Consider the following 23239-nt stretch of genomic DNA (forward strand, 5'->3'; position numbering starts at 1 on the left):
CTCCACAATTTGTTGCTTCTCAGCAGCCGACACATCCTTTTTCTTTCCCATTTTGGCAGAAAATGTAGGCTGCTTAATAATGTGAGAGAGCCTTCTTAAGTAGTCTTGCCTTTCATTGGACACACCTGCCAAACTAATTAGCACAGGTGTCTGCAATTGCTTACAGTGATATAAAGAGCCCTGACACACATCACCATCAATGAGTTTAACTGACAAACAAACAAATTCTTCCCTTATCACTCCTAAACACTTTTTGCATAATAATTTGGAACGCGGTGTACATGTGCTTTTCCACAAAACACCAGTGGTTCACGTAGTGAATCTTACAGTTCTAACTTGCCAACCGTGGTCTGTATGGAATTGTTCAATAAAGGGCCCAAAATTAAGATAACATAGATGGGAGAGGTCTCTATGAATAGGAATTCCTAAGTATTTGATACCCTCTGAGGGCCAGGCAAAGGGAAAGTTGGACTGGATGGAATCCTATATGGATTTAGGGAGGGAGACATCGAGGGCCTCAGACTTCGCTGCATTGATTTTAAAATTTTACCATGTAACAAAGTGATCTATTTCAGCCATAACAGCAGGGATGGATATATGTGATTGAGTGATATATACTAGGACATCATCAGCAAATAGAGAGCACTTGTACTCGGTGCCTCTCACCTCAATCCACCTAATATTGGGGTTATGGCGAATTGATGAGAGCAGGTGCTCCGTCACTAGGATGTATAAGAGAGGGGACAGAGGACATCCCTGCCTTGTCCCATTGGTGATTGTGAAAGGTGATGAAAATGTTCTGACGCACCCCCTGGGCCTTGGGACACCCGGAGCCGGACCCTTTTTGGTGGATGCTGGTGGTTGTAGTCTTCGTGGCGGCGATCCGGTTCCGTGGCTCAGGGCGGTCAAACCAGTGGCGGAACTATTTATGTGGTTTTGATGTTTAAATGTCCGACTACGCCACCCGTGGATTGCGGTCAGAGTGAACCGCCGCTACAGGGCAGACCGCTAAGGCTGGTGTTGTGGGTGCAGCAGAGCGTAGCATAACTCCCCACGGGAGGAGTATAGCCTCAGGGCAGTGTATGCGGAGGATGGGGGTGATGGTGCAGGGCAGCAGCAGTAACGACACGGAGTCAGTGATGCAGTTCAGGGCCTTTACTCACAGTTCTTATTATCCAGACCACGTCTGCAGGTAACGGCTGCCCACGTCGTACTGTGCTCACCAGGTGAGGGGCTCAGACAACTCCCAGATAACTTTGGAGCGCTTCACAGGACCCCCTTTGTGTGTCCTTTGTCTGGCCTTTCTTACCAACACTTCTGTCCGGCTGCCTCGGGCCTCCTCTTGGTAAACTTGGCGCCAGTTTCCCTGACCCTATGTGGTGCCTTCCTAGCGGGTGGAGCAAGGGGCTGCGCCACATAAAATGTCAGAGCCTCCGGTTTCTAGCTGAGGGTCGTTTCCTGCCTCCACTAGTTCGGGGACCGGTCTCCCCCTTTGGCCTGACCCCTCCACGCAGGTGGATTCGGGCGTGCGGTGGCGACTCGCCCGTCCGCACCCCTGGGATCCCTTCATTCCTCGTTCCTGGAGCCTTCTCCGCTCCTCTTCCTTCCTTCTCCCTCTTGCAGGCCTGGGCCTCTGTTACTAGGCCCGCCTCCGGAGCAGAGCTCATGCAGAGCCCCTGCTCCCTGCCACTTCTGCTCAGACTTCTCTGCACTGAACTAAGATGGTGCCCACCTTTTATACTCCCTTCTCAATGCACCCAGGAACTGCTTCCTCCCTGCTCCTGCACTGCAGGGTTCTCCTTCCTCAGTGTTCCCTCCCCCCACTCCAGCCAGGGACAGGGACTGTCGTGCCCATCTCAGGGGCATATTGGTCGCCCTGCCCCACGGCAATGTGGTGTAATGCATGCAGGTGTCGGGTCCTGATCCACACTCCATCCTTATCTGAGAGTGAGATATCACACCTCTGGGTGAGGTGCAATACGTCTGTAGCAACCGAACCCTCGGTGCTACAGTTCCATTTATCTTCAGCCTAGGTGACATATTGTGATACAGGGCCGTGATTTTGGCTATAAAAGGGTCCCCTAGACCCCTACCCCAAGCTTTTTAAGAGAATCATATATGGCGTGCCAGGAGACTCTATGGAATGCTTTCTCAGCATCCAACGAGAGTATCTACTTACAAATTTTTAACTGCATCTAGCCCAGGAAATACTTTGTGCCTAGTAGCAGTGTCTGCTAGTCAGCGGATTATCCCGGCTGTTAAGCAAGCTACACCACCTGTAGTTTGGACACTTAATTTTTTCAAAGGAAATGCTTCGGGACCACGGGATACTTAGTGAAGAGCATCAGGAGGCACCCCAAGGCATAGGGGCTGGGACTGGCACTAGGATGCCTTGCGGTGGACAGCCGAGCTCGATCCTTATAAAAGCTTTTTAACTGCAGCAGCTTTAGTGGACGCTACTGGAGCTGGAATTACGCGGCTGCTGGCATGAGACTTGCCCTCCAATAGATCCTTGTAAATGGATTTAAAGTGTATTTATTCAAATTAGAGAGACAATTTAAATTAAAAAGCTTAGAGCTGCCTCCACCACAGGGGGGCTCGCTCGACCCACCAGCGGACAGGCACCAGTATTGGGAGAGGGGGGCTGGCCATCAGGATTCACCGCGGCTCTGGCACAAACCCGGCGACACGGAGGTGGCACGGGCAGGAGCGGACTGGCCGTGTCGGCTTCTCACTTTTTGGATTTTAGAAGGGCATGACATGCCTATATCTGTGTCTCCCCCTCCTTTTACTCCTCCACCTCTTTTATTTTCGCATGACTATATGTACTTGTCAATTTTCCATGTGTTAGTTATGTCTTCTGAGCAGTTTGTCAGCTTTTGGACACCTTTGAAGGTGTTTTCTATGTGTTTCTATGTGTTTTTGTTTGCCTGCCATTGGTTTTAATGGTGTTCGAAGGTGTTCGACGAACAGTTCGACGAACAGTTCGGCGAACACACGGGTGTTCGACGAACCGAACCGAACTCGAACACTACGGGGGTGGCTCAACACTACAGATAACACGAGTTGGGTCATCTTTATCGATCTGAAAAAATGCCCAGGCTATGCAAGGCTTAGCACCCATGCGACCTGAAGAGCCACCACGACTTGTCGTGAGAGGCAGAGTTGTGTTTGAGGATGCAGTTGTTGAAGTGCTTCCAGTACTACGTCTCTGTCCAGGAAGGCGCAACCTGACCTCGTCGTCACTAGCATCTTCCTCCACCTCCTCTGCTGACCTCATCTCTTGGCTGACTGTGGGTTGACAGTAAGTGGGATCTCCAACCTCATCATCATCACCCTGTGCGTTATCACACCCGTCGTCCTCAGAGCCAACCTGTTCCTGCCCTGACAAAAAACTAAAGTTGTCGCTCCAATCAGGTATTTGAGTCTTATCATCGTCTTCCTCATTGTCTCCACCAACAGGAGTTACAGTTTGGGAATGAGGGTCTACATTATGGTCAGAACCTTCTGCGTCTGGTCCTGGATCCGACTCATAAAGATTCTGGGCATCAGTGCAGATCATTTCCTCGTCTGGATTCACAGAAGCACTGGAGTCGACCTCTGATTCCCAGGCTATAGTATGAGTAAACAGCTCTGCAGACTCAACCATCTGTTCTACCTCATACTCAGACGGGCAGCTGGAGATTTGGGAGCTGTGAGGAAGCAAGTGCGATTGGGGTGACACCTTTGAGGACTGGAGTATTTGTGATGTTGAAGTTGATGTGGAGGAGAGCCCACTTAAAGGAGCACTTGATATCCGTTGAAGCACCTGCTGTTTTTGTGCCTCATCTGGAATTTGTAGCGATTGGCGTGGCCGTAAGAAAGGGATCTTATCACATTGTCCGCTAAAAGAAGTAGACATTTTAGTTTGACTGGAAGATGGTCTTTCTTCTGCAGATGTTACTGTTGCTTTAACACCTACCCCACGGACACAACCTTTTTTCCCCTTCCCAACACGCCTATTCCCCTTTCCACCAGCAGCAGGCCTTTTTCCACTCATTTTGGTGGTTAACTAATTCACAACTCTGGAGTTGTTTGCACAAAAAAACAATGGATGGTAACCGAGCAGAGCTGAGTGGCCAAACTGTGGTATTAGGCCAAAACTATTGGCTGGGTTAGATGCAGAAAAAAATTATATTCAATTTGCAACCTGATGGAGGTCAGTATAGATGGACTAATACAACAAGTCCCACACACAGCTAGAAGCCCAATATTTTTTCAGAGGTAGATGCAGAAAAAAATTATATTCAGTTTGCAACCTGATGGAGGTCTGTATAGATGGATTAATAGAACAAGACCCACACACAGCTAGAAGCCCAATATTTTTTCAGAGGTAGATGCAGAAAAAAATATATTCAGTTTGCAACCTGATGGAGGTCAGTATAGATGGACTAATACAACAAGTCCCACACACAGCTAGAAGCCCAAATATTTTTTCAGAGGTACTGTAGATGCAGATAAAAATTATTTTTAATTTGCAACCTGATGGAGGTCAGTATAGATGGACTAATAGAGAAAGTCCGACACACTGCTAGAAGGCCAAATATTTTTTCAGAGCTAGATGCAGAAAAAAATTATATTCAGTTTGCAACCTGATGGAGGTCTGTATAGATGGATTAATAGAACAAGACCCACACACAGCTAGAAGCCCAATATTTTTTCAGAGGTAGATGCAGAAAAAAATATATTCAGTTTGCAACCTGATGGAGGTCAGTATAGATGGACTAATACAACAAGTCCCACACACAGCTAGAAGCCCAAATATTTTTTCAGAGGTACTGTAGATGCAGATAAAAATTATTTTTAATTTGCAACCTGATGGAGGTCAGTATAGATGGACTAATAGAGAAAGTCCGACACACTGCTAGAAGGCCAAATATTTTTTCAGAGCTAGATGCAGAAAAAAATTATATTCAGTTTGCAACCTGATGGAGGTCTGTATAGATGGATTAATAGAACAAGACCCACACACAGCTAGAAGCCCAATATTTTTTCAGAGGTAGATGCAGAAAAAAATTATATTCAGTTTGCAACCTGATGGAGGTCAGTATAGATGGACTAACAGAGAAAGTCCCACACACAGCTAGAAGCCCAATATTTTTTCAGAGGTAGATGCAGAAAAAAATATATTCAGTTTGCAACCTGATGGAGGTCAGTATAGATGGACTAATACAACAAGTCCCACACACAGCTAGAAGCCCAATATTTTTTCAGAGGTAGATGCAGAAAAAAATATATTCAGTTTGCAACCTGATGGAGGTCAGTATAGATGGACTAATACAACAAGTCCCACACACAGCTAGAAGCCCAATATTTTTTCAGAGGTAGATGCAGAAAAAAATATATTCAGTTTGCAACCTGATGGAGGTCAGTATAGATGGACTAATACAACAAGTCCCACACACAGCTAGAAGCCCAAATATTTTTTCAGAGGTACTGTAGATGCAGATAAAAATTATTTTTAATTTGCAACCTGATGGAGGTCAGTATAGATGGACTAATAGAGAAAGTCCGACACACTGCTAGAAGGCCAAATATTTTTTCAGAGCTAGATGCAGAAAAAAATTATATTCAGTTTGCAACCTGATGGAGGTCTGTATAGATGGATTAATAGAACAAGACCCACACACAGCTAGAAGCCCAATATTTTTTCAGAGGTAGATGCAGAAAAAAATATATTCAGTTTGCAACCTGATGGAGGTCAGTATAGATGGACTAATACAACAAGTCCCACACACAGCTAGAAGCCCAATATTTTTTCAGAGGTAGATGCAGAAAAAAATATATTCAGTTTGCAACCTGATGGAGGTCAGTATAGATGGACTAATACAACAAGTCCCACACACTGCTAGAAGCCCAAATATTTTTTCAGAGGTACTATAGATGCAGGTAAAAATTATTTTTAATTTGCAACCTGATGGAGGTCAGTATAGATGGACTAATAGAGAAAGTCCGACACACTGCTAGAAGGCCAAATATTTTTTCAGAGCTAGATGCAGAAAAAAATTATATTCAGTTTGCAACCTGATGGAGGTCAGTATAGATGGACTAATAGAATGATGCTATGCCCAAAAGATTTTACTTCACTAGGTGCAGTAAAAAAATTGGTATTCTATACACAGGTGGTATATCTTGCAACACAGATAGGCTACTCCACTGACTAACACACTCTGCAATAGGCCAAAAAGGATTAGCTTTGCTAGATTCAGCCAAATGCTGTGAAAAAAACTTGCACAGCACTGGCACAGACCTGCCTGGCAAAAACTGATAGGAACTGATGTAACCTAGTCCTGAAAAGGACTCCAATTACAATTAGTCTTTACTCCCACAATCTATCTATTTAAGAGACCTCCCTGATAAAAGTCGTAGGAAATGCTGTAACCTAGTCCTTAAAAGGACTGCAATCACAACTATTCCCTACTCCCAAGCTATCTGTAGATTTGTGCGACAATTGGCTTGAAATTAACAAGGTATAGCGCACACAGCAACAGCGGTGCCGTCTAACACGCAGCTGCAGCAGTGAGAAAATGGTGGCGACGGGGAAAATGGCTTGGTCTTATAGGGCAAGGACATGTGACATACACTGCCAATGACACATGCCCTTGCTTGTGTGAAAAAAAGCACTTCGCTCCGTGTGTGCGCTGCTGATAGGCTGACAGATTGCACCTCCCCACTGCAAATGCGGGAAAGAGAAAAAAAAATGGAGATCTTCATTGTTCCTGCAGAGATCCATCCCCTGCCCCTCCCCCCACCCCGCTGTACACTCAAACTGCGTATTAACATTAATTTTCATCATTACTGAGAAAAAATCCAGTTATGATTTTGGTGCACGAACAGTTATCGAACATAACCTCGAACAGCCGAATTTTTCTCAAATTGTTCGTGTTCGCCGAACGGCTCGAACACCGCCCAAAACAGCTCGAATTTGAGATTGGCGAACAGTTCGAGTAGAACAACGCTCATCTCTAGTTCTTTCTCCAAATAAGGGTCGGCGGTGCCGGAGGAGGAGAATTTTTCCTGTGATTTGGAGAGAGTTTGGACTACTGTACGTTGCAACCTTCAAGAGGCTAACAAGAAATCCAAGAAGTATTTTGACAGGAAACATAAAGAGGTTTTGTTTACTGTGGGTGACATGGTTTTGTTGTCCTCGAAGAACCTGCAGTTGAGGATTCCCTCTAAAAAACAGGGTCCTAAGTTTGTGGGTCCATTTAAAGTGCTTCAGGTTGTTAACCCGTCTGCTGTTAGGTTGGATGACCCTACTTCCTGGAAGATTAATCCTGTGTTTCATGTTTCCTTGTTGAAAAAGGCTGACGTTTCTGATAGGGACGCCACTGTCACAGTTCCTCCTGTAGTGGAAGATGGCGAATTTGAGATTTCGCGTATCTTGAATTCTGGATGGCATAGATGGAGATTACAGTATCTTGTCTCCTGGAAGGGTTTAGGTCCCGAAGACAACTCCTGGTTAAGGACGGATGATGTCTCTGCTCCTACGCTTGTTAAAGCTTTCCACAGGAGGTTTCCGGATAGGCCTGGGCCTGGAGGATCAGGAGGATCCTCATAAAAGAGTGGGTACTGTTAGAACCCTCCTGTTAGTTTATTCTAGCTTGTGTTTTGCGGTCACGTGACCATCTGCCTATATATTCCAGCTCCAACCTTCTGGCTTTGCTGGACTTCAGTGTTATTTGACTGTCTTGCTAGCCTGGTGCTTTGGTGCCTATCTCTGTCAGTTCGCTTGGTCCTCTGGGACCTCTAGTACTTTTTGTCAGTTTGTCTTTTGTGTTCTACAACAACGTCTGTTTAGGAGGTGTCCCATTTTTGTCCCAGTCCTTAGTTCTTTTAGGGACCCCTCCCTTAATTCTATAGGTCTTTGTTCAGACTAGCTGAGGACGAAGGCGGGTCTGTTCACTAGGAACAGGCAGCCCGCTACATCGTAGGGATTCAGCTTAGTCGTACTGTAGGGACAGCTTTCCCTTTTCTTTCCTTAGTTCTTGTTGCAGATCATAACAGGTCATTGTCCATTCGGAAGACCCCTTTTCGCCCAAGCTTTAACTTCCTGGCTGATGTTTTGAGATGTTGCTTCAGTATTGCCACATAATCTTCTTTTCTCATCTATTTTGTGAAGTGCACCAGTCCCTCCTGCAGCAAAACAACCCCACAACATGATACTGCCACCCCATGTTTCACAGGTTGAATGGTGTTCTTAGTCTTCCAAGCTTGTCCCTTTTTCCTCCAAATGTAACGATGGTCATTATGCCCAAAAAGTTCAATTTTAGTTTCATCAGACCACAGGACATTTTATATTTCTTTAGGAGTAATGGCTTCTTCCTGGCAGAGTAGCCTTTCAGCCCATGTTGATACAGTACTTGTTTCACTGTGGTTATTAGCACAATCTTACCAGCTTCTGCCTTCGTCTTCACAAGGTCTTTTGCTTTTGTCCTGGGGTTGATATGCACATGCTGGACCAAAGCACGTTCATCTCTGGGACACAGAACCCATCTCCTTCCTGAGCGGTATGATGGCTGGACAATCCTATCTTGTTTGTACTTGCATATAATTGTTTGTACAGATGAACGAGGCACCTTCAAGTATCTTTAAATTGTACCCAAGGATGAGCCAGACTTGTGCAAGTCCACAATTCTCTTCCTGATATCTTGTCTGATTTCTTTAGACTTTGCCATTATGCTACACAAAGAAGCAGTGTGTTTCAGGTGCGCATTAAAATACATCCACAGGTGTATCTCTAATTAACTCAGATGTTGCCAAAAAACCTATCAGGAGCTTCCAAACACATGACATCATCATATGGGCAGTCCAGAATTGTTTAAAGGCATAGTAATCTTAGTGTATGTAAACTTTTGACTTTCTTTGCAGTAAGTAATAAAAATGCCTTAAAACATTCTCTCTCTCTTTCATTATTCTGGCATTTGGCAAATATTAAAATTTATGGTAATCCTAATTGACCTAAAACGGGAAAGGTTAATTCTGATTTCATGTCAGACATTGAGAAAAACATGCATATGTATCTTTTTATATAGTGTATCTAAACTTCTGTTTTCAACTTTATTTGATAATATTATGATTATTATTACACCTACTACATATTGAGATAGGATCTTGGAGATGGGAATACCTCTTTAAATAGACACAAAAATGGTGGTAACAGGAAATTGCAATGACATCACAGGCCAAATGTCTTTGGAAAGGACGTTGCAATGACATAGTTAATCAAAGGTCTTTGAGAAGTAAAAGGAAGTTGAAATGACATCATAAGTTAAAGGTGACGGAACAAGGTAGTAAACAAAAGAGGGCATACTTGCAATAAAAATGTATCAATAATAAAATATATAAGTACTAGATGGTGGCCCGATTCTAAAGTATCAGGTATTCTGGAACATGTATGCGGCCGACCAGACGCAATCAGCAGAGCGATGTTTAAATTTGGCGCCAATATCGCTGATTGGTCGCGGCCGGCGGCCGCATGAAGGTCAGCGGCGCCGCCGGTCGGGGTACTTATGCTGCGACCGGTCATCTCCCGGCTGCATCGCCGCTGACCTCCGTGCGGCAGATGAGCCGCTAACGACCGCCATCTTGTTCTGAAATCCCGCGGCGCTGATTGGCTGCGGCCGGACCAAGCAGCGACGCGGGATTTCCTGGACAGAAGGACAGACAGACGGGATAAGCCGATTATATAGTAGATTTAATCCAAAAACATAGACTACCAAATGGTGCCTCTAATGGCAGTGTGAACAGTCCTTGTGTGAACATTTTTATAATGGATTGCTTCCCTGGGGGTACTTATCTGAAATTTCTTGTCACTAGGGAGCACTTGGTTTGTAAAAGGATGCGAAACACTAGCCTAGATGGATCCATTATTGACTCGTTGCACATGTCATTATGTTGCCCTTTAGATATTCCCTTTATGCTAGTAATATTCTCATATTACCAGTACTCTGGAATTGCATTGTAATTAGCATATATTCTAATTTAATTACTCTAGTGGTTATCTAATATGCTTTAATATCTTCTCACCATCTTGAACTTTCTGCCACTGAAATTACGACCAAACATAATTAACATCATGGCATTTCCAATATCTTCTGTTATTAAAAGCTAACCTTTTAGTCACTGCCTAATGGATTTCATTACAAAATTAGTGTTCTTAATTGTCAGATTACATCTGTAATGTGACAAATATTAAAAAAAATGCTTTATGAGAAGTGCTAATGTGATCAGCTTAAATATTCCATATGTCAATGGAAGGAAATATGACTTCAAATTAAATCTCAAGCATCTGCCATTATATTTGGAAACATCATTTTTTATATATATCACCATATATTTTTAATGTATGTAAAAAAATCATCCTAATAGAATTGCTATTAAATTATTTTCTTATTAGGTTAGCTGCAAATATTGAAATTATAGCAATTTACTGCTGCAGTATGGAAATGCCATAAAACTCTTCATAATTTGTTTTTTCACAGACTGATGAAATAATGTGATTTATAAATGAACTACCTAAGCCAGTATTTAAAAAACTGAAAATATGTGTAATAAATCCAATGTATGATTCACATTAGAAAAAAAAGTATAATTTAATCCAAAACAATGGTAAACTAACAATTGCAATGGAAAGAGAAAAATACAGAACATAATCTACATCACAATTCATATGTAAGATATTTTGAGGTGAATTTGTCCATGTCATACAACTTATAACACATGTGAATCCATCTTAAAGAGGAACTTTCACCAATTTTTTTACATTGAACTGGACCGAGCAGAATAAAACATTTTAGTTTTTGATTTTTCAATTTTGCCTTTCTCCATGGCAAAGATGTTAGCAATCAAAGTATTTAGCACCTAATGAGTTAACTTTTGTTAATTCCAAGTGGGTGTTATCAGATCATTTTCACTGGGGGCGTGTACTTCTTCTCCCTGTATGAGTTGGCCAATCATAAGCAGGCATCAACACAGCAGAAAAACATGTCTGTCCTTAGATGAGTTAGACATAAGTGTGACTCACCTCCGAACAGGCAGTGTGGGAGAAGGGGCATTACAGCAGAGCTGACAGTGACATGAGAAGAGCAGAGCTGATAGAAAGGTTTGGATTGTGACACAGATAAACTCAACTATGCTGCCTCTTTCCCCCACAGGGAAATGATCTGAAAGGTGTGAATTATCTGTGTTCTAATCTCCCAGCACTTCCTAATCATGCAGGAGGTTAGACCTGGAGATCAGAGCAGTATCATTACATTTCACACACAGAGAAACCTAAGCTATTGTGGGTGTGTGTTATTTTTCTGCTGTTTTGCTGCCTGCTTATGATTGGGCAACCCATACAGGGAGAAGAACTACACATCCCTTGTAATAAATATCTAATAATTCCAACTTGGAGTTATCAAAAGTTAACTCATTAGGTGCCAAATATTTTGATTGCTAATATCTCTACCACAGAGAGGCGAAATAAAAAAATTCATTTTATTCTGCTCTTCTGCCACTATTGCTTGGTGTGTCCAGTTCACCATGAAATATTTTGTGAATGATCCTCTTTAAAGAGGACTTATCTCTTGCCCTAGATATGTTTTTTTTATTAACTAATCTAAATGCTACTGTTCTCCTGAATCTGATGTTGTTTTGTTTATTTTTGTGTGCACCTGTCTGTTCCTAAGATATGGCCCTCTCTTTCTGGTATATAAATCTAGTCTGATAGCCAAGGGGTACGATCCTCAAGAAGATGCCCACAGAGAAGAGTTGAAGATCATGCCTCACTAGTTATTGAAGAGGAAAAATGGCAAATCCAAATTCAAGAATACAGTGGTATTTAGAGCAGGTAAAAAAATATTTATGGCAAGTGACAAGTCCTCTTTACATTTTATCATCTATAGCAGCCACTCATTCAGTCACTAGCAGTTACTCTCTATTGAAATGAATGGACGATACAAAACTGCTGAAAGAGGGAATATACTATGATGGTACAATGCACTCAATTACTTAAAGAGGTTTTCCAACTCATAAAATTTGGCTTTTGGCCTGTAGAATACGATGCATAAGTACAATAAAAAAAGTTTACTATTTGACTACTGAGCCCACAGAACTTGGGCTTTCTAAATCAGAAAATCTGTTTAATATATTGAACACTAACCCAACCCACAAACATTTATACAGGACAAATAATAATGTGTTTCAAAAGGGGTAGTAAACCAGAAAACTCCTTTAAGCCCCAAATATGTTTTTTTCATTTTGGGAAGGAGACACTTAGATATTACTAAGCTAAGTTTCTAGGCATAATTACGTGAAAATTTCTCTGTCCGATCTTTCCAAGCCATTTAAAGTGTCATTGCTGTCAGACAATGTAACGCAATGGCAATAGACTTTGGAAAGCAGTTCCCACTGACTGCACGTTTTATAATATTCTAACATGCTCATGAAAACTGTCGCATTTTATAAGATGAGAAAGATTATTATTATTATTATTTATTATTATAGCGCCATTTATTCCATGGTGCTTTACATGTGATAGGGATATACATAACAAAAGCATTTACATAATCTTAACAAAACGAGTCAGGGACTGGTACAGGAGGAGCGAGGACCCTGCCCGCGAGGGCTCACAGTCTACAAGGGATGGGTGAGGATACAATAGGTGAGGGTAGAGCTGGTCGTGCAGTGGTGTTTACTGCAGGTTGTAGGCTTGTCGGAAGAGGTGGGTCTTCAGGTTCCTTTTGAAGGTTTCCACGGTCGGCGAGAGTCTGATATGTTGGGGTAGAGAGTTCCAGAGTAGGGGGGAAGCACGGGAGAAATCTTGTATACGATTGTGGGAGGAGGAGATAAGAGGGGAGTAGAGCAGGAGATCTTGTGAGGATCGGAGGTTGCGTGCAGGTAAGTACCGGGAGACTAGGTCACAGATGTATGGGGGAGACAGGTTGTGGATGGCTTTGTATGCCATGGTTAGAGTTTTGAACTGAATTCTCTGGGCAATAGGGAGCCAGTGAAGGGATTGACAGAGAGGAGAGGCCGGGGAATAGCGGGGGGACAGGTGGATTAGTCGAGCAGCAGAGTTTAGGATAGATTGGAGAGGTGCAAGAGTGTTGGAAGGGATGCCACGGAGCAGGAGGTTGCAGTAGTCGAGGCGGGATATGATGAGGGCATGCACTAGTGTTTTTGCAGAGTCTTTGCTGAGGAATGCACGGATCCGGGAGATGTTTTTGAGTTGGAGTCGGCAGGAGGTGGAAAGGGCTTGAATATGTGGCTTGAAGGAGAGATCAGAGTCCAGGGTTACCCCAAGGCAGCGAGCTTGTGGGACTGGGGAGAGTGAACAGCCATTGACGTTGATGGATAGGTCGGATGGGGGATGTGAATGAGAGGGTGGAAAGATGATGAACTCTGTTTTAGAAACCTGTCGGAGAAGAAGGATGAGATGGCGGACAGACATTGTGGGATTCTGGTTAGTAGGGAGGAGATATCGGGTCCAGAGAGGTAGATCTGTGTGTCGTCAGCATAGAGGTGATACTGAAAGCCGTGAGACTCTATGAGCTGTCCCAGGCCGAAGGTGTAGATGGAGAAGAGCAGAGGTCCTAGAACTGAACCTTGGGGGACACCGACAGATAGGGGGCGAGATGAGGAGGTGGTGCGTGAGTGGGAGACGCTGAATGTCCTGTCTGTTAAGTATGAGGAGATTCAAGATAGAGCCAAGTCCGTGATGCCAAGAGATGAGAGAATCTGGAGTAAGAGGGAATGGTCCACTGTGTCAAAGGCAGATGACAGGTCCAGAAGGAGGAGGATGGAGTAGTGTCGCTTGGATTTGGCATTTAGTAGGTCGTCGGTGACTTTGGTCAGGGCAGTTTCAGTCGAGTGATGCGGTCGGAAGCCAGATTGTAGACGGTCGAAGAGGGAGCAGGAGGAGAGGTGGGAGGACAGTTCAAGGTGGACATGTTGTTCTAGAAGTTTTGAGGCAAAGGGGAGGAGTGATATGGGGCGGTAGCTGGTCAGAGAGGAAGGGTCAAGGGAGGGCTTTTTGAGGATGGGTGTGATTGCGGCATGTTTGAAACATGAGGGGAAGACTCCGGTTGTTAGTGATAGATTGAAGAGGTGGGTTAGGGTTGGGATGAAGACTGAGGTGAGGTTAGTGATGAGGTGGGATGGGATTGGGTCAAGTTCGCAGGTGGTGAGGTGTGATTTGGAGAGTAAAGAGGAGACTTGACCTTCTGTAATGGTGGAGAAGTGGGGTTTGGAGGAGGAGGGTTGAGTAGATATGAGGAGGGGTTGTGTGGACTTTAGGCCAAAGTTTTGTCTGATGGTGTCAATCTTCTGTTTGAAGAATGAGGCAAAGTCGTCGGCTGAGATGAGAGAAGAGGGAGGAGGTGCTGGGGGACGAAGGAGAGAGTTGAAAGTGTTAAATAGCTGTTTAGGGTTGTGAGATAGGGAGGATATGAGAGATGAGAAGTAGGTTTGTTTTGCTGTAGTGAGTGCGGACTTGAAATTAGTGAGGGATTGCTTGAATGCGATGAAGTGCTCGATGGAGTGAGACCATTTCCATCTCCGCTCCGCAACCCTGGAGGCCCGGCGCAGTTCTTTGGTAAGTTTAGTGTGCCAGGGTTGCCTGTTGAATGTGCGAGGTGTGGTGTGTGTGAGAGGGGCGATCGAGTCTAGAGCTGCAGCTATTGTGGTGTTATATGAAGCAGCAGCAACGTCTGCATCGTGCAAGGAATTTATGTCTGTGAGAGGAAGGAGGGATTCAGAGAGAGAGTGTAGGTCAAGGTGTTTGAGATTTCTGCGAGGGTGTGTGAGTTTGTGGAGTGGGGATTGTGCACCCGGAGAGGAGAGGGTAGAGAATGTGAGGAGGTTATGGTCAGAGAGAGGGAGTGGTGAGTTAGAGAGGTTAGATAGGGAACAGAGGCGGGTGAAGATGAGGTCCAGTGTGTGGCCATCTTTGTGGGTGGGTGTGGAAGACCATTGAGTGAGTCCAAAGGAGGAAGTGAGGGATAGGAGCTTAGAGACAGACGAGTGGGGAGTGTCAATGGGGATGTTGAAGTCACCCATTATGATAGTGGGGATGTCAGTGGAAAGGAAGTGAAGCAGCCAGGTAGTGAAATGGTCTAAGAAGGTGGTGGCTTGCCCTGGGGGTCGGTAAACGACGGCCAGTTGGAGGTTGGAGGGGGAATAGATGCGCACACAGTGCACCTCAAAAGAGGGGAGTGTAACGGAGGGTGGCAGTGGGATTTTGGTGAAAGCGCAGAGTTCTGATAGGAGGAAACCTACGCCTCCACCATGTTTGCCATTGGGGCGGGGGGTGTGGGAAAGGTGGAATCCGCCATATGAAAGGGCAGCTGGGGAGGCTGTGTCAGAGGGGGTGAGCCAGGTTTCAGTGATGGCGAGGAAGGAGAGTTTGTTTGTAATGAAAAGATCGTGGATGAAGGAAAGTTTGTTGCAGACAGAGCGAGCGTTCCATAGAGCTCCTGTTAGTATAGCTGAGGAGGTGGGTATTAGTTGGATGGGTATGAGGTTAGAAGGGTTGCGACAGTTTGAGGAAGGTCGTGGATAGGAGGTAGAAGTGACTGTGGGGATATGGCGAGGAGGACCAGGATTTGGAGAGATATCTCCAGCAGTGAGGAGGAGCAGAGAAAGTGTTAGCAGGTGGGAGCAAGAGAGAGCATGAGGTGGCTGTCTGTGTTTGGAGATCCAGGATTGAATGTTGAGGAATAATTTGGAGGAGGAGGTGAGATGAATGGGGAGGATAGAGGGAGAGATGATGAGTTTCTTACTTGGTGTAGGGATTTGAGGGGTTATTAGAAAGTGGAGGACTATAAAGGAAAAAGTGAGAGCTAACAGAAACATAGTTAAAGGAGAGTAAGTGGTCAAAGTGTTTGTTACCTGACTCCTGCCCTGACTAACTGCCTCTGAAATAACTGCCACTTCTCTCCGAAGCCACTTTGCACAAGAAGACGCGTGCACCCCTTACAGAGAGTCTAAATATATAGGCCACATTAAACTATATCAGGTGTAGGGCATTGTGGGAACGGCTTGTGGATAAATTAACAGCTGGTCATTTCAACAGGAGATGGCTGGGTGATCAAAGACAGAGCCAGGACGCAAGTCTCTGCAGTTTAGCGCCTCTAAAAATCAGATAAGGTATATAGTGGGGAAAGAACAAACATATGTGAATATTGATTGGAGTGGGACAGATGAAGCAGGGGAATTATGCAGAGCATGTACCAGAGAGATGGGTCAGCAGAGCGTTAGAAGACAGCATACATAGGAGCAGGGGAATTATGCAGAGCATGTACCAGAGAGATGGGTCAGCAGAGCGTTAGAAGACAGCATACATAGGAGCAGGGGAATTATGCAGAGCATGTACCAGAGAGATGGGTCAGCAGAGCGTTAGAAGACAGCATACATAGGAGCAGGGGAATTATGCAGAGCATGTACCAGAGAGATGGGTCAGCAGAGCGTTAGAAGACAGCATACATAGGAGCAGGGGAATTATGCAGAGCATGTACCTGTGGAAAGAGAAGAAGAAGACGAATGTTAGTCCATGGCCTCTGAAATAACTGCCACTTCTCTCCGAAGCCACTTTATTAAACTTCACTTTCAAATGTTCACAAAACTATTTAAATTCATCGTCTATGCATGGGGCGGAGTGTTCATCTGTTACTCACCCACTATTAAGAAGCTGGCATGGTAGGGGGAATAAAACCATGCAGGTTATTCAAGTAATTTATTTATTTTATTTATTTTACTCACTTTTTATAGCGCCATTAATTCCATAGCGCTTCACAGACAATATTGGCACTGTCCCCATTGGGACTCACAATCTAAATTCCCCATCAGTATGTCTTTGGAGTGTGGGAGGAAACAGGAGAACTCGGAGGAAACCCACGCAAACACGGAGAGTACATACAAACTCCTTGCAATCAATATTGAGTCACAAGGGAAATGACACTTTATTTGGGGTATTCTTACATTAAGATTTAAAGTTTTAATAAGGCATAATAGAGCGAGACAGTACTCCTTAATTACAAGATGGCTCTTGCATTTTGAGTGCAGAAACTTTCAGAATGACCTAAAGACTCTTGGGGATGGTTATTTCTAATGATCAGAGCTTGCTTGCCTTCACAGACCATTTCAGATGACATCAAGTAGGTAACCTCCCTCTTCCACAAGGTCACAGTCATTACTCCCAAAGCCTAATGGTAACTGTCTAGTTCTGAACTGCCATAATGACACAGTCTTTGATCAATATCTGCTTTTACCACAAACTCATGCTAACATTGGTGATAAAATTATTCTTCTTTTTAGCGGGACTACTGTTTAAAAAAGTCAAAGTGGTCAGATATGCTTTGGAGCCATCCCTGAACTAACCACAGGTATAAACAATATTAGCAGTGAAGAGGTACTCCGGGCAGAGGATATTAATGGCAAATCTTTTTGATAGGTCACCAATATCGGATCAGTGGGGATCTGATACCTGGTACCTCACTGTTCAGCTGCTAGCAGTGGCCAGATGTACCGTAGCTGCACTGTACTGATGCATGTGTAATGCCCTAAAAGTTGTAAGTACCTTTAAGATGTAACAGAGCCAGCAGCTACCTTACCTCATTATGTTTGCATAATGTTTATAATTCTCTTTGCAGATAATGTACATGAGGATCCAGTATACAGACTGTTTTATATATGCATAGAGTGATGTACTTATTGTGTTCTGCTATTAGATTACTAAGAGTTAATGAATTAGCCCTGCTTTCCATATATGGCAATAAGGTCACATGGTTAGATGACATGACAAGGTCCTGAGCTTAGTGCAGTGTGTGCTCAGAGAGAGAAGGAGAGAGAAACAGAGAGGAGGAGATATCCTGTGGTGTCTGGTTTTGCATGGAAGCTGAAGGAGCAGGTAGGAAGCTCAGACAGAGCTCCTGTACATGAGAGACCACAGCTTCAGCTGCAATCAGCTGTGTGATAGACTGTGCATATAAGCAGAAGATACTACTCAGGTATTGCTGCACTATTTATGTACCTGCATTGCTGTACTGAAAATAACTATGCTTGCTGCATTGGAATGGAAACTCTGCTGAATCATATGTCTGGATTTTTCTGTAGTTGTTTGCAAGAAGTAAATTTACCAATAGCCTATCCGTCTATCTGTTTTTCCGGATTATCAGGTGCACAACATACCATCACACAAGGAAGCAGACGTTAACACAGTGCACCTTGGCATCACGAACTACATTCTCTTTTACTTTTCTTCCTGCCTTAGTGAAGTGATAATACTAGCACACGACCTGTGTGTGATCTATGGCAGAGTAGTGCATCACTGGCATTACTATCTATCATTTTGGCGTGCACGAACACGATCCTATTAAATAAAAGGTACGCAAGAAACCCCAGCCATTGTGTTTGCTGAGCTTAATGAACTGTACCTGTGCTAATGGCTGCTGTGAGAACAAGCACAGCACTAAATTGACGTCCCGCCTTCTTCATCGTACTTCAGCCAATTCCAGCACAGCACACCAAATAAGGGAAAGTCCAGCCTCATACACAGAATTACAGTGCAGCATCAGTGATTCCTGCAGCAATATAGAACCAGATCATAGTAAAAGGCACAGCACCCCTGGAAGAGGAAAAGCAAACTGTACCAGCATCTGAATATAATAGACTGTACAAAATGTCTGTGGATAAAGAGTGTGATCTGTCCAGCAATAGTGGAGCTTCCAGAATGGCCCACACAATGCCTATAACTATGCCATATTATTTTGGAGCACCGTGGCTCCCAAGCTATAAAGGGGATGCCCATGGATTAAGAGACTTTAGAGAAAAGATGTAGTCTATGTTTAAACTTTATCCAGTGCCCACAGAGCTGAAGGTGGAGATATTGGGCAATTGACTGGAGCAGCTCTAAGGGAGGTGAAGTCCTGGCCCCATACTGAGAAAGAACTGTTGAACCAATCTTTGAGAGACTGAGTGCCACTTTTGATACCAGAACTGTCCCAGAATTAAAAATTTGATTCTTTGGCAGAAAACAGCAGCTTGATGAGTCACTCAGAGATTTTGCTCTTAGCCTTCAAGAAGCACTGCATGCTATACATCAGGTGGACCCTCATGAAATTATGAATGCAGATCAAGCCCTAAGAAACCAATTTGTAGAGGGGGCAAGAGCAGAGTCTATCAAAACTCAACTGAGAATGCTGTCCCTGCAGAACCCTGACAGCTCATTCTTAGATTTCAAGGAGATGGCCATTAGAGTCCTGGGATTAGAAGCAGATTCCAGCCAAGTTCCTGCTTGCAGTAGCACATGTGACCAGCCTAAGAATCAAATGGGTGCTTTCCCTAAAACTGAAATAGCTCCACCAACTGGCCTCAAAGAAACGGTTACCAGTTGTGTTCAAGTACAAATCCATAATTCTGCAGGTGACCTACGTGAACAAATGGTAGAACTCGCCAAGAGACTGACAGTTGTGTGTGAGGAGCTAAAAGATTTAAAGCAACAGCAGTATCAGCAACCTGAAGACTCCTGGTTCCACAGAAACAGATGGCGTTATAGCTCAAGAAAACGTGGCTATCACAATCCTAGAAGACGGCCCACAGATCAGCTTTACACTCAAAGGAGGCCCATTTTCAGGAAGTGCTGGAGAAGTGGCCACATTGAAATGAAGTGGCAACAGTTAAACTGGAATGTCTGAAGGGGGAAGACCAACCCTCGGGAGGAGAACGATTAGGTCCAGACTGTCCAAAATGGGCCCCTAAATATATTGGCTGGTGTCCAGCAATCACCATTGAAATCAACGGAATTCCTATATCAGCTCTGCTCGACACTTGCTCACAAGTCACCACCATTCAAGCCTCCTACTATGAGCACTACTGGAAACCTGACCAGTTACTGCACCTTCCAGAAGCCTCCATAAATGTTATTGCCAGCAATGGACAAGCTGTCCCCCAGCAAGGTTATTGGGAACCCACAATAAAAATTGGCCAAGCGGAGCTTCCAAGACAGGGCCTAATTGTTGTTGAAGTCCATGATGATGGATTTCCTCCTGTTGTCCTCGGTATGAACATTCTGCAAAACTGCCTGCAAGAGATTCTGGATGCCCTAGATCTTTTTGCCTGCAGGTGCTGAGGCAGTGGTTTGGTGCAAAGCTCCAATAGGTTCACGAGGTCAAGACTATGATGTCCTGGTGGAACCGATCCCGCTAAATGGTGAAGTGTCCGTTCTGCCTGCCCGAAGTCTACCTACAGTAACCGGCGGAAAAGTCCCTATTCGTTTGCTGAATCTTAGTGATCAATGGGTGAAGTTCAGAAAATACCATGCTGTTGCCAAGCTATCAAGAGTGTACGTCAAGGATATCCTGAGTCAAGAGACGCTGAACTGCCAACAAAGTGCCCAGACAGAGGTTAGTCCCATGAAAACCTCAGAAATCCTATGGTGCAAAGTGATCCATGTGGGAGACCAGAACACCCCAGACGAGTGGAGGAGTGGAGTTCTAAAGGTCATGAAAGAACACCATCAAGCCTTCAGTAAAAATCCCATGGACTTTGGAAAAGTGGAAGTCATACAGCACACCATCCCCACTGGTTCGCACCCACCTATTCGGCAAAGACACCGAACATATTCCTAAAACAATGTACCAGCCAGTGAAAAAGTTAATCCAGGACATGAACAGCACAGATGTTATCAGAGACAGTCACAGTCCCTGGGCAGCACCACTTGTCCTTGTGAGAAAGAAAGACAGAAACATCCGTTTCTGTGTGGACTGTAGAAAGCTGAATGGTGTCACCCACAAAGATGCCTACCCCATGCCACATATTGAAGAGTCCTTCACAGCTTTGAAGTCTGCTGCATTCTTCTCAACATTGGACCTGACCAGTGGGTATTGGCAAGTACCTGTAGCCCCAGAAGAAAGAGAGAAAACAGCCTTCACAATGCCTATGGGTCTGTTTGAATTCAATTTTATGCCATTTGGGCTGTGCAATGCCCTAGGAATTTTCCAAAGGCTAATGGAATACTGTCTAGGTCACTAAAACTTTGAGACTGTCCTGATTTACCTAGATGATGTGATTGTGTTATCCAGAACATATGAAGAACACATTGAGCACCTGTCAGATGTTTTCAAGACTCTCACTAGCTATGGTCTAAAAGTCAAGCCCTCTAAGTGCCACCTATTGAAACCAAGAGTGCAGTATCTAGGCCACGTAGTGAGTTCTGAAGGAGTGGTTCCTAATCCTGAAAAGATCGCTGTTGCCCAGAAATGGCCCACCCCTACTACTGTCCGAGAAGTCAGAAGTTTCTTAGGATTTGCAGGATACCACCAACGCTTCATCAAAAATTTCACCCATATTGCTGCACCCCTGCAAGAACTATTGAGAGGTCAGTCCGCACATCAGACAAAAAAGAGTCAATTGATCACCTGGACTGAAGAGCTAGATGTTTCTTTCAATCAACTGAAGAAAATGTTGACAGAAGCTCCTATCCTAGCCTACCCTGACTACAACTCTCCATTTCACCTATATACTGTTGCAAGTAAGAAAGGATTAGGTCACAGGTGCTGTCCTTGCACAAGTTCAAGATGGTAAGGAGAAGGTAATTGCCTATGCGAGCCATTCCCTCTGACCAACAGAGCGAAATCCAGAGAACTATAGTTCCATCAAACTTGAGTTCCTCGCATTGGTATGGGCAGTGACAGAGAAGTTCAGAGACTACTTGGCGGCTACTCCTTTCATAGCCTTCACAGACAACAATCCGTTGGTACACTTGAACACAGCCCGACTGGGAGCCCTAGAACATGGGCATGCTCTAGATGGGCATCACAACTGGCAAATTACCAATTCACTATCAAATACAGAGCAGGAAAATCTAACGCAAGTGCTGACGCGTTGCCCCAGCTCCCTACTTGTACAGAGCCTGAAGGTGATAATTGGGAAGAAGTAGAGAGGCCAGATTTCCACCAACTGCCTGTAAATCAAAGAGCCCATATGTTAAGACATAATCCTCAACCCTTATCTGATCAGCAAGAGCAACAGTTGCAAACTGACAGAGTCCAATGGTTCCAAATCCAGGAACAGAGTAGAGTGCTGAATACTCTAAAATACATCCTCAGCACAAGGAATGGACTCCAAGACGCCAAGGCAGCTACAACTCGAGAGACCTTGAGTTGAACAGACTTTTGAAACCATGGAAATGGCTGTTCAAATGCTGGTTCGAAGAACCATTGATCCAGCTACCCATGAGCAAGTAATCCAGATCGTCGTGCCAAGGCAAGATGCCAGCAATGTCTTAGAAGCCTACCATAACCAATCTGGACATTTTGGTTGCCACAAAACTGAGGCTAACATCCAAAAGAGATTCTGTTGGATCGGAATGAGAACTGACATAGAAAAATGGTGTCGTGAATGTACCGCTTGTACCTTGAGACGTGGAGAAAGCTCTCACCAAAAAGCACCTTTGCATCCAATTGTCACTCACAAGCCATTGGAGTTGGTTGCATTGGATCATGTGAAACTACAGCCTAGTGCAACTGGAGTCTCCTACTCCTTGACTATCATCGATCACTATACCAAATTTGCTGTGGTAATGCCAGTGAAAGACCTTACAGCGAAAACGACAGCCAAAATCTTCTGGAAGACTTTCGTACAACCTTATGGATATCCAGAAAAGATCCTAACTGATAGAGGTGCTACATTTTAATCTGAACTGTTCCAAGAATTGTGTACCCTCTATGGCTGTAAAAAATTGAGAACAACTGCATATCATCCACAGTGTAACGGTTTGTGTGAGCAGATGAACCATACTCTAATTGACATGCTACGCACAATACCTGCTAAGCAGAGAACTGATTGGCAAAATTTCCTGCCAGAATTGGTCTACCTATACAATAACAATGTCTATTGTTCCACTGGGTACACACCTTATTACCTGATGTTTGGTAGACAAGGAAGACTACCAGCAGATGTTGCCTTGGAAGTGCAAGTTCCAGAAACAGTCAACCCTCTACCACAAACTGAGTGGGTCACAGAGCATCAGCGGAAACTAGAAGAAGCAAATGCCATTGTGGAAGAGAGGATGAAAGTCATTCGTCAGAGAGAAGAAGTGAACTACAACGTGAATGCCAAAGCAAAACCCCTGACAGTTGGAGATTGAGTTTGGCTTAAGAAGAATCATCGCACCAGCAAATTAGATGAAAAGTGTGAAACTTGCCCATACATCGTTCAA

Source organism: Phyllobates terribilis, unplaced genomic scaffold (genome assembly GCF_046119375.1).
Source record: "Phyllobates terribilis strain yellow unplaced genomic scaffold, ASM4611937v1 Scaffold_4__5_contigs__length_816908805, whole genome shotgun sequence".
NCBI lineage: Eukaryota > Metazoa > Chordata > Amphibia > Anura > Dendrobatidae > Phyllobates > Phyllobates terribilis.